The 12,759-nt window shown below is 37.7% G+C and overlaps 1 long non-coding RNA gene across 1 annotated transcript; it reads right to left on the reverse strand.

Moving 5' to 3' along the window:
• Positions 1 to 782: 782 nt before the first annotated feature.
• Positions 783 to 8,957, reverse strand: LOC143267619 (uncharacterized). The gene is made up of 3 exons (XR_013042942.1): positions 6,862 to 8,957; positions 2,738 to 4,326; positions 783 to 1,982 (listed from the first exon to the last, which is right to left on the reverse strand). It is a non-coding gene; the product is annotated as an uncharacterized LOC143267619 (long non-coding RNA).
• Between the last annotated feature and the right edge of the window lie 3,802 nt (positions 8,958 to 12,759).

Genomic DNA, 12,759 nt, shown 5'->3' on the forward strand with positions numbered 1-12,759 from the left:
ACATAGTGTAACGGAATATTCCACAACAATCTTCCCTCAGGTAATATATATTTATATTTATAATATCATGAATATATATATATATATATATATATATATATATATATATATATATATATATAAAACACATCATTGCTATTTTAACCTGTTCATGTTTTTGACAGGAAGTCACCAAAGTACCTCCAAGAATTCATGGACTGCGCTTCAGAAAGTTGTTAACTATGATGAGTGTCTTCAAATTACATAAGGAATTCTTGATTTTGTTGACAGCCTCTCTACAGGAAAACAAAGCAAAACCACACAACAACAAAAACACTCCTGATAGTCTTCAAAACCAAGCCTAAAGCCCTTGTTACTCTGCCTAATCACTAAATTTGCTGGCTGCTCCATCTTCTCAGCATCTTCTCTTCCCCTTCCCCCATGCCAACTTCTACAAGCAAACCACATGCACCTGACCACCGTTCTGTTCACACATGATGTTTCCTTTTTCTTTTTCTTAGAGGAAGCTTCATATGCTCCTGGCAGTACTTTCTAAGTCCTTCCCCTTTCTCTTTCTCTCAGCTCTCCATTCTCCATCTTCTAGCTAGCTTTCACTACTATTCAGCCTTAAATTATACTTCCTTATTGTCTGATTTCTGAGCCAAGATTACCACCTGATTCTATTTGAATCTGAAAACTCTTCTTCCCATAGCTCATGTTCTGAATACTTGTTACCTTGCTGGTGGCAGCTGCTTGCTTTGACACAGAATCTCTAGGACTTGAGGCATGAATAGCAGGGTTGGGTCACTGAAGGCCAGCCTTTGAAGATTATACTTACCCCTGGCTCTGGTCTAGTATACTTCTGGTTTGTCATGACCTGACTTTCGTTTGGCACACGTGCCTTCATCATGCACTGAATAGATTTCTATATTTCTATGGCACACCTTTCTTGCCATGATGGAACAAAATCTCTCTAGATCTAAAACATGCTAAAACTCTCATTTCTTAAATTGTCCTGCCAAATGTTTTGATAACTGCAAAGAAAATTAGCACTACATCTTCCCGAAAAATAATGAACTGTTGACTGGATTGAGTGACTTTCCTCTACCTCCTTACAGCTTCATGAGTTTATTCCTGACTTATGAGACTTCTCCCCATTTCTGTCTTTCAATTAAAACAACAAATTACCTGAGGATGGAAACCAAGTTTTATTTGTCCTATATTTTCTTTAATCACATAATGTCAGTGGTAATGTGGTTCCATATGTGTAAACAATATGCTTAAAGGAACAAATTGTTAGTTAAATGATTGAAAGAATGATTAATCTTGGCCAGATAAATGATACATTTCTCCTGATAAATTAGAAGACAAGGTAATCCCAGGGTGTAGGTTCCAAAAGAGCCAAGGTCATTGGTGCAGCATATAGGTAATCACATGAACCATGAGAGCAACCCAAACTGGATGTGACACCTCAAGGCTTTACTGTCTGCAATAGAGTATACAATAGATAACAGGGGTATGCAGGATCAAGAGTATGTATCATGGATGGCAAAGACCCAGTCACTGCCAAAGTACCCCAGAGGAAAGATTTTTGTGTGGTGTAGTGAACTGAAAGGGTGGTCAGGAAAGAACTATAAGCAGAACAGTACTGTATCAAAACAGAGAAAAATGCCTTAGCCATGGCTTCTAATTAAGGTTTCTGGGGAGCTTCCTGGGATGTTCTGAGGCCCCTCGGGGCCAAGTAAAGAGGGTCCTGATACACATTGGCATGTTATTGGTGAAATTATTAAGGCCACTCCACGTAGTTAAAAGGAGATTTATTTAATGGCATAACTTACAAATGAAGGAATAGGTAGGTTGAGGGTTCTGGGAAAGATGCAGCAGTAGTTCGGCCATGTTCTCTGGAGAACTCTCCTCTGTCCACCTCTAGCGTCCGGGCTCCCAGCAGCAAGAGCTTTTGGCACGTCCTGATCTCGGGTCTTCAGGCCCTCCCTTGGCCCCGCCTTGTGGGCATGATAGTTACCAAAACCTCAATGGGAATTGGAACTTCCAGACCAAAGCTGGAATGGCTACCCACTACAGCATGTGAGGGTTATAGTGAGACAGTCTAATCAGATTCAGCTTTTTCCAGAAAATCACATTGCATAGGCTGTGCCACAAGGCTAGACTAGGGTGGGTAGCTGCCCTCTAGAAAGCGTTCTCCACCGTTTTGACTGACTGTGGTCCACTCAGAGATATCACAGGAAGAATTTGGAAGTGGAGTTGGAATCTTCACAAAGAATCCTGCACCATTCAAGACATTAACTACGGCACTATTCATCTTAAAAATCTACCAGTGACAATCTCAGCTGCCTAAAGCACTGAATTGATTAGAAGACCTCAAGACAAGAAAAGCTCATGGTTGCTTCTGATGAGTCATTTGCCTTAGCTGCTTCTGCTCAGAAAGGAAGTGTATCAACTTCTGCTTCATTTTCACCTGATGCATCTTGCATGACAGAATTACTGGAATCTTAATTGGAACTCTTTGGTGGGATTTTGGTAAATATCGCTTCCAGAGTAACATTCTTTCTCCCACCCCCACCCCCACCCCGTGTCTCCCTCCCACCCTCCCCACCCTTGCTCACACCATTTTTGTTCACATAAATACATTTGGCTATTGTCATAAGTGCTGTATGATCTAAGCAGTGTGCCCAGAACAGGACAGAGTAGCTCCTCTTCTAGTTATTAGTATATTTTCCCCACTTTTCTCAAAGCCTACCTGCTAAATTTCAGCAAGAAACTTTACGCTGTTACTGTCCATAACTTCTCAGTCCTGCCTTTAGGAATTCATTCTGCACAAAAGGTGACAGTTGTTATCAGCAACAATCTAAACACCCATCACTAAGGGAAAGTTAGATGTAAATCAGATGTGTCTGAAAGCAGGAATGATATAGAATACTTAAAATGAGACATCAGAAAGAAATTCTTATAGCAAACGTGTTTTATAGCATTGAGGATGCTTTGTGAAATAATGTGCACATCATTCTATTTCTACAGAAATACAATAAGAAGGACAAATGGCAATAAATCTCTTCTCTATGTAAAGGTATTATTAGGCACCTCTTCTTACCCCATTTTACTTTTGTTTAAACTCTTTATGTATTTATTTGTACTTTTTACAAATCTCTGTGTTCAGTAGATTTTATTTTCTTGAAAAAAAATTGAATACATTTGCTGTTATAGGTTACAGTTTTAAAATAAAACTTCTCTATGTTGTTAAATGATTCTCTAGTTTTCTAACAGATTTCATCAAACCAAGCACGGGGAAATGAAATCTGTGTGTAGCTTAATAAAGCAAGAGGACAACAGGCTCAGGATGATGTGAGTGTAAGAACCTTGACATGTGGCCTGGGGAGGAGCAAAAGTGAAAGGTCTTAGAGTCGGAGAAGAATGCACAAATAATAGGAAGAAACAGAGGAGCTGAGAATACTAAATGTCGGTATCCTGATTTCATTCCAAGATGGGAAAATGCTGAAAAAGATCAAAGTCCAGAGAATAGCTATGGTGGTGGTCATGTGTTAAATAGAAGACAATAGAATGCTAGGCCCAAATATGAGTGGATGAAGTACAGGACATGCCACATGGGCATACAGATTCCTTCTGACGGTATATACATCTGAAATAAGGGCAGGACAGGGCACAGTAAAGGTTACAAGTCCACCATGAAAGCAGAGAATTGACCCAGAGTTGGGAACAGCAAGAAAGAAAATCTAACAGCGTGGCTGTAGCAACGTTTGGGAAGAGTCACAAGGGGAAAAGAATTGTTGGTGTTCATCCAAACTTGAATTCTCAGGTTGCTCCAAATTTGAACAACAACAACACTTACCTTTGATTTCAAACATTTTTCATTATCATCACTTCTTAAAAACACGTGTTCATATATAACTAATTTACCTGCAGTGCCTTTATGATTACTTAGCTTCTGGAGGCAAACAGTGCATAGTGTCAGTTAATTTGCTTCCAAGCTATCTTTACAATGATTAATGACTGGCCATACAGAGAAATCTACTTTTAATTTTTTTCCTCATTAAATTCACACGAGAAATGTTGACAGTTCCAATTGTACCTTAACAAGCTTTTGGTTCAAGAATATTTAAGAACCACTTTATGTATGCTTGCTGCAGTGAATATATTTTAAACTACATGAAACAGAATTCACAGTAAAAGTACAAGTTTTTCTAAAAGTTCATTAATTTACTAAATTAGTAGAGTCAAAGAATTTCCTCTGGGCTGAACCAGGACATCTTGGGTAAGAAGAGAAGACAGGGGTAATATCTTGCTGATTCTGCATTCTGAGCTTCTGGAAAACTAAGGAAAAAGAAGCCATGAATTTGAAAGTCAGAGTAGATGGAGGAGAGTGAGAGGGAGGAAAGGGAAATGATGTCATTATATTATGTCACAAAAAATAAAAAAAATAATTAAACTATACATAAATATAAGTACATATATATGCAAGTGGGAACAAAATTTTATAGACGGTTTTGTCTTTTTCAGTAATATTTGTAGTACTTCAGGGCTCTCTGTGTGGTATCCTATTCTAGCACACAGTTTTAAACTTTCCAAGCAGTGGTTGAATGTTTCAGAAGCCATGAAGAAGAAACAGCCAGCTCTTTCAAGGCTTGGTCTTAGAATCTGTAGAATGTCACTCTGCTGTTCTATGGGGCAAACCAGTAAAGACTAGTCTGGCTTGTAGAAGGGAGACTGCACTTATGTACAAGGAGGAAAAGACCTGATAGATGGGCCAGGCTTTCTGGTCAGAGTCCCTGGACATTTCCTCAAAGGGTTATTACTTTGAGACTATTTTGAAAAGTATTAGAAATTTACTTGAGTAATAAGCATTAGCCAAGCATTAACTTTGACATCAGTCTTCTCTCACTGAATGATAGTCATCGTATTCTAGACAACAACAATATTATGGGCTGGGTTGTATACTTTCCCTACTTGAAAATTGTATGTTGAAATCCTATGTCCCTATAACTCAGAAGGCAATGTTAGCAAATGAGTTCCTATGTGCCCTTGATCCATGGGACTGCTTACAAGCAAAAGGATACAACATGCAGATAGCTAGGCTGAGAAAAGAACATAGGAGGGCACAGTGATAAGACAGCCCAATTCACACTGTGAAATATGGGCACAGGGAAGAAACTGCAGTGGACAAGTGGAGCCTCCAGGAAGAATCTACCCATACACCAACCCTCAGCAAACAATGGAGGCAAACATGCCCACAAATAGCCCTACCCTGTGCAGAGAGAGAAAACAGTTTGAGGTCTAAAAGTATTGTATTCGTTCACTTATGTATTTGGCAGTCTATGATCAAAATACATTGTATGAAATTCTCAAAAAAATATTTTTAAAAGGAACACACACACAAATGTCACAAATTCCTAATAGCATTCAGCTTAATAGGACTTACTATTTGCTTCATTAATGTCAATTATAGAGTCGATCCTGGTGGCTCAGGCCTATAATTTCAGGTACTCTGAAGGCAGGAGGATTAAAAGCTCATGGCATATCTATATTGCAAAGCCAGTACAAGGGCAGTCTACACAATGTAGTGAGGTCTGGTTTCAAAGAAGAAAAAGAGGGCTGCAGATAGAGCTCAAGAATATCCACTTGCCTAGCATGCATGAAACAGTGGAGTTCAGTCCCAGCACTTTAAATAAATAAATAAAAACAAATAAACAAATAAGCAAATATCTGCCAAAAAAGAAGATGGAGCCGGGCGGTGGTGGCGCACGCCTTTAATCCCAGCACTTGGGAGGCAGAGCCAGGCGGATCTCTGTGAGTTCGAGGCCAGCCTGGTCTACCAAGTGAGCTCCAGGAAAGGCGCAAAGCTACACAGAGAAACCCTGTCTCGAAAAACCAAAAAAAAAAAAAAAAAAAAAAAAAAAGAAGATGGAGGAGAAGGAGGGGCAGGGAGCATCTGCAAGCCAAAGTGATAGGCCATTGTAGAGAACAAACATGGAGATTCCTTGATCATGAACTTACAGCCTTAACATCTATGAGTACATTTCTACTCAAACCTCCCAATCTACAGTACTTTTCAAGAATCCTCTCTGTAATTGGTATGGTTAGTATTCTCCAGACACTTATGCTGCATTGAAGATGTAGCCAAATTAATAGACATGATAACACCTGCAACAGGTTAAGACACAGGATGCAAATGAAATATTTAAAGATATCAATATGTTCTCTTGATTTAAACTTCTTCCACAACATTGTTTTTTGTTTTTTTGTTTTTTTGTTTTTGAGAAATGAGACTACATATAACACTATCGTGTGTACACGTGGGTTGCTCATTCAGTTTCTTCATATGTCTTCAATGCAAACACAGGGTTTATCTTTCCTCCTTTTACCCATGGGAAGTAGAAGCTTAGAGTAAAAGCGTATGAAAAACTATGCTGAGAAAAATCCAGCACAGCTAGGGATGAAGAGGAGACCTGGTGTCAGCAGCACTCAGTCACTTAGTGTCTCACAACCAAATGTCTGGCAATTCTGAAAAGCTGAGACCATATGTGAGCAATTAAGTATGGTTCTGATGAGCATTTAAAAATGTTCTAAGGAGTTCATTCTGCTCAAATTAAGAGAAATTTCCTCAAGATTGGAGCAACCTATGATTGGAAGAAAATATTAGTAAATAGAATTTCTCATTATGTTTAACATAATTATCTGTGAAAATGTACGGTTTAAGCAAATATTAATGGCTACTTAAAGGATCTATTTCATCTAAATTTATAAGTTACAAGAAGTTTATTGAAACAAATTTATGCCAAAGGGAATTTGACTTGGGAAATCTTGCTGGAATTGGATTTCTAACATGAGAGAGTTGGCATTAATGCATACCATTCATCAAGGACGAGTTATCCATGTTTCTGAATTACTGCTTTCCTTAAAGAATGTTTCTTGTTTCTTAACAGCATTCAGGAGCCATTACAGATAGAGAACAGCATCTCCTCCGACTAATTCCTTAAAGACACAGCTCTAGGGTCATACAGGAATATAGTTGAAATAAATATTTTGTAATCATTGTTTACAAAACAATCTCAGGAATTAGATTTTTTTTTCTTTTTGCTTACTCTGCATGCTTTTCTGAAAGTTGCTCCATCAAACTCCCTGGGCTAATGATGACGATCAAATTTGGGGCCCTCTACAAATAACTACACTCTAAGCAAATCCCAGTAATAAAAAGCATTTTATGTAATTTTCCCAATAAGCTCCCCAAACAGGAGCAACCTTGCTTATCCTTGTTGGACTAGCTTTTCTCACCCCTGCCTGCTCAATAAACAACACCAACAAGGAAAATTCAGACTGGCTGTTTATCTACAAGGTGCACACTTTTTATTAAATAAGCATGAGTCTCTGGTTTGCACACTTTTAATGAAATTGAGATTTCAGTGCCTTTGCATGATGAGCTCACTATATACTTGGTGACAGGTGGTGATTGAAGTCCACATGGTTTTTGCTCATAGTAGGAGGACCCTCAGACTCCTGTGGCTTTCACAGATACTCTGCCACTCCTGCTCTTGACCTTGATTCCTCCTCTATGAAATATTTAACATGTTCCTTTTTGCATTCTTCCATTTTTCTATTTTGTATTACTCATCCCTGTGTACACAATAGACAATATTTAAAACCCCCAAAGATCTGCTTTGGGGATAGATAATACCCAGATTCATAATCTATGCACAGAGTGTGAGAATCATACTGTAGTTACCCAAAAATCTCTCCCTTAACTGAATTCAGTTTCCAGTACCAATTTCTGCACTGCCTTTAGTGATAACAATTCCTCTACAGTGACAGTTCCAGGTCTAAATGCTCTGTTTGTGAATGCTACATAATATGTGATATTTGTATCCTCTCAGACAATGCAAAGGATATTACTTCAGCATCCTATATCTGTCTTGATATTCTGATTTGTAGTACAAAGGTTTTATTGCTACCAAACTTTGGAACTTCAGTATTTTGCCAATAGCACAAGAGTTCTTATAAACACCATCCGATATGGGCCATAGTTAATATAAAAATAAATACCCTTTAACAAAATATTGGATAGGTATGGATTGTAATTCAAAAAAGGCCTGGAAGAAAACATAGGACAGGTATGGCCAGACAATGAATTAACTTTGATGACAGATGATAGATAGATAGATAGATAGATAGATAGATAGATAGATAGATAGATAGATAGATAGATAGATAATAGATAGATATAGATAGATGATAGATAGATAGATAGATAGATAGATAGATAGATAGATAGATAGATGATAGATAGATAGATAGATAGATAGATAGATAGATAGATAGATAGATAGATAGATAGATAGATAATAGATAGATATAGATAGATGATAGATAGATAGATGATAGATAGATAGATAGATAGATAGATAGATAGATAGATATAGATTTTGTCTCTGCTTTCATATACATTTCAAATTGCACTTGTGCTTGTTTTATCATTGATTTTGCAGTACTAAGCAAATAGATCTGGTTGGATTACCTGAATGCATTGGTCTCTAACTTCTAGAGAACAGAAAGAGGCTACAGTCACCTTCTTTAGAGCATATGGAAAACCTTCAATACAGGAGTGATGTTCAGAAACTTTATAGACAATAAAATGTCAATAAAACCCCTTCTTTCAAACTCACAAACTAAAGGAAGTTTGTCTGGCCTTGACATAATCTCAGTTACCAATTGTACACAATGTAAAAATAATTTATTATCGTGGAATATGTGTATCATAATATAGGGGAAAACAATCTTTCCTAAAATCTCATCCCAGAGAATCTCTCAAAACTGTGGCAGATTTCCACTTACTGAGTAATTACTATGTGCTGGACTCTGAGCTAGGTCATTTTCAAGCAGTGTCTTACTTACTCCTCAACAGAAACTTGCAAATTTTGCATCATTCATTTAGTTTTCTGTATGAGAAAAACAAGACTCTCTCTCTCTCTCTCTCTCTCTCTCTCTCTCTCTCTCTCTCTCTCTCTCTCTCTCTCTCTCTCTCTGTGTGTGTGTGTGTGTGTGTGTGTGTGTGTGTGTGTGTGTGTGTGTGTCAGAGAAGTCAAACTGTTTCCATTTTATTGCAAAGTCAAAATATCCTCTATTATTCTCTCTTTCAGTCCTCTTCTTCACTTCTTTCTCTCCTCTCCAAGCCTCCATCTATGACTAATTCATTGTTCCTAATATTGCATGTATTCCTTTGGATTATAGCAACGAGAAAGCTCATGGATTTTTACCTACAGGAAACAAACTGTTTTACACTCACACGTACATACACACATTCACCATCATTGTGGATTCTCTATGACAGCTTACTTGGTTTTGAAACTTAAAGAAAAACATATAATCATTCCAGACTTCCACTGAAGAGCGGAAATTGATTTAGCAAGCTGAGGACGTGACTGGGTAGGAGCAGAGTGGAGCCTGCTGCCTGCTCACAAAAAGAGAAGCAGGGTGTTGTTCGAGGGCCTTTGCAGTTGGCGTTACTCACCCGGAGACAGAGAAAGCAGAGCATCTGTCATCAGCCGTTTCAAAGGCCACTGCCCTAGTTAAGCTGTGTGAACTGGGGCACTCGAGTCTGAGCAATTCAGGGCTCTTATTTTCAGCACATGTCCCCAATCATTCTTGTCAAAATGGAGGCCATCTCTTGACTCCGAATGTGTCATTTATCTTTTGAAAAATAATCTGTAACTTTTATCCAGCCAGTAAAACAGAAAGTGAAAAGGAAAGAGAAAAAGTTACATTCATATATATATATAAAAGATTGAACACATTTGATGAAAAGAGAAAGGGGAAAACTCCTGGGAGGCATTAAAATGAAAGGACCTGTTTCTATTATGTGTCCAAGTGTGTTTCCTCCTGCTGCATCATTTTGTGACTTCATACGTACTACTGACGACAAATAAATTCCAGATTTTATGAATTAGTAAAGAGAACACCTACAATCTATGCTTCTATGCAATGCACACCTTTCTTGGAGTAGGGTTAAGAACTAAACCTTGTGAAGATCTTGTATCCAAATGCCAGCTAGATATGACCTGGCATCACTGATTTCAACTAGAGTTCAGTAGTGGTCCCTGGAGGCCTCCAGGCACCATTCTTCTCCTATTGGGCACCCTGCTTTCTTCCTATAACTCAGTTATTCTCTCCAGCAGCTCAAGCCAATGGTCCCTGTGTAGCACCCGCCAAGGTCAAGGGTAAAGCCAAATCTAAATAGAGCAAATGGAAGAAATGTCACTGCTGGAGAACAGGAATTGTCAGGCTGTGATTGGGGGCTATGAAATCAAGCTTCTGTTTCCAAATTCTGGTCACTGGCTGAGTAACTTGGAAAAGTGATTGAGCCCTCTGTCACTGGCACCTTCAGCTGTGAGATGGAGAAAATGGCAATAACACTTTATAGTTACTGTGATAATCAGATGTGCTGAGACATGTAGGAAGTATTTAGACCAGCCCATAGTGAGTCCCCATTAAATAGCAACATGTGAAAACAGACTTGTTATGAAGGCAAAGCACTCCTGCATTCAGGAAGCCAAGGCAGGGATATGGAAAACTTTGAGACAGCCTGGACTGCACAGTGGGATTCTATCTAGAAAACAAAACAACAACAACAACAAAGTAAAAATGTACATGTATGCCTTTGTCTCATGTGATCATTCTTCAAAGATATTTCAATTTACTTAGGCAGAAAAGTGAACAATTTATTTAATTCCCTCTCAAAATAAATTTATATACTGTCAGCCTGATGTTTTTGACACACATATCAACTTTAGAATCACCTAGTTAATTCCCAAAGTGTCAGGATTTTTCCCGACACACTTACAATGCACATTTATCCAGTGGAATGCTCCATGAATTCAGCTTTGCCATCCATAGCCATAATATGTCTGTCTGCATAACCAAATTTCCACAAAATATGTCTTTAATATTTTATAAACTTATATTCATATAGAGAATCTATGTTTCCTACTGTGTCAATTTAGTTCTTAGCTATTTCACAATTCTGTCTTTTGTTATGAAATAAAATGTAACCTTATTTCCTAGTAAATGAAAATACTTGGCATTTGCTTTTTCAGAGGTGTCAAAAAATTTCACGGTAAATAAAAACATTTTGTATGCTTAATTTATAGAAAAAAATGTCAAGCTACATTGTGAGTTTAAAGGAATACTTACCTATAAATATTTTAAGCAAACGTCTCCTCCAAAGGATACAATTTTAATCCAGAATATAAGTATATCTCTATGCAATGGGATATTTTCATAGAAAAAGTATACAGTGAATGATATTTTTGCTTCACCTGCTTTACATAACGTGTGAAAGTGGAACCATCTCATTTGAAACAGAAAAGCTAAGAACTTAAGAAAAGTCCACATTTAATTAATGTTTATTAATATGTTTTTAAGCCATTGAATTCTAACACCTGTTGCAGCCCAGACTTTCTTTCTACATGCTTGCACATTAGCAGTCTCATACTTTAATAATTATCTCACTTGATTACTGTTATTTGCTTTTTGTCTAGTTTGCCCCTCACTCGTGGGTCACAGCTTCAATTGTCTTATTTTTCACAGGTATTAATATCCAAACACTGTCTCACTTGTTTATTTATTTATTCATTCACTCACCCCATAAATAGAAATAGAAAATTTCAAATAGCAAATAAAACCATTCCTAAAAATAGAAACAAAAATTATGTCAGGAATGCTGTTTATAGACAAGGATCTGAGTCAAAGCGTTTATCTTCTGGATGAGGAGAGAGAAAGTCAAGAAATTAGAGTATAGCGAGATTAAATAACTTTAGATAAGTACATAACATAATACATAACAGAGGAGAACAGACTGAGCAAAGCTGGGTATAAGGTGTGTTGTTAGAAAAACATCAACAAAAGGAGGCCTTAGATGAGGAAGTGGCATGATCACAGAGCTTAATAATACAAAGGAAGGAAGGAAGGAAGGAAGGGAGCATGTTGCAGGTAAACAGAATAAATATGAAGATTCATAAGTGATAAATTTTGTAGTGTGAGAAGCAACAATAAGGTTAGGCAACAAGGGGAGAATTTGAGGTGTGAATTTGGGAAGGTAAAGCTTGTCACATTACCATCATTCAGGAAAGCACTTTAAAAATTTATTGTGCTTTTAATTCATCTGGGATCTTGTTAAAATGCAAATTTCAATCAGAAGTTCTAGGGCTGGACCAAGGATTTACAGCCCTTCAGAGAATTCCAGAGAATGCTATCTGTTATTCCAAGAGCCACTCTTTGACTAGAAAGCTTCTGAGCTGTGCAAAGGAGGTTGAGGTTACTTGTACATATGAAGGAAAGCCATAAAAGGGCCTTGGGTGAGTATGACCATAAATAAATATACATATTCAAAGGCTTTCTCATACTGCATCTATAAATAACCTTGTCTCAGAGAATGCATGGGAGAAAGAAGTCAGTGAGTAGCCTACTTCCTTCAGCCAGCAGTTAAAGTGGTCTCTGTGAGGTTGGCTGCAAAAAAGTTTGTGTCAGTCACTTTTTATCACTTTGACAAGACAGCCAAGAAAACAACTTAAGAAAGGAAAGACTTCTTTAGGGCTCAGAGTTTCAGAAGTTGCAGACCAATGATCATCTTGCACCATTGATTCTAAGCCTATGTATAGTGAGTCATAAAATCATGGTGAGGACCATGTGGTAGAGCAGAGCAGCTCACCTTACAGAAGACAGGAAGGGGTCACAGACTAGACATGCCATCTAAAGGCA

The sequence above is a fragment of the Peromyscus maniculatus genome, chromosome 10, assembly GCF_049852395.1.
Source record: "Peromyscus maniculatus bairdii isolate BWxNUB_F1_BW_parent chromosome 10, HU_Pman_BW_mat_3.1, whole genome shotgun sequence".
In the NCBI taxonomy this organism is placed as follows: Eukaryota; Metazoa; Chordata; class Mammalia; order Rodentia; family Cricetidae; genus Peromyscus; species Peromyscus maniculatus.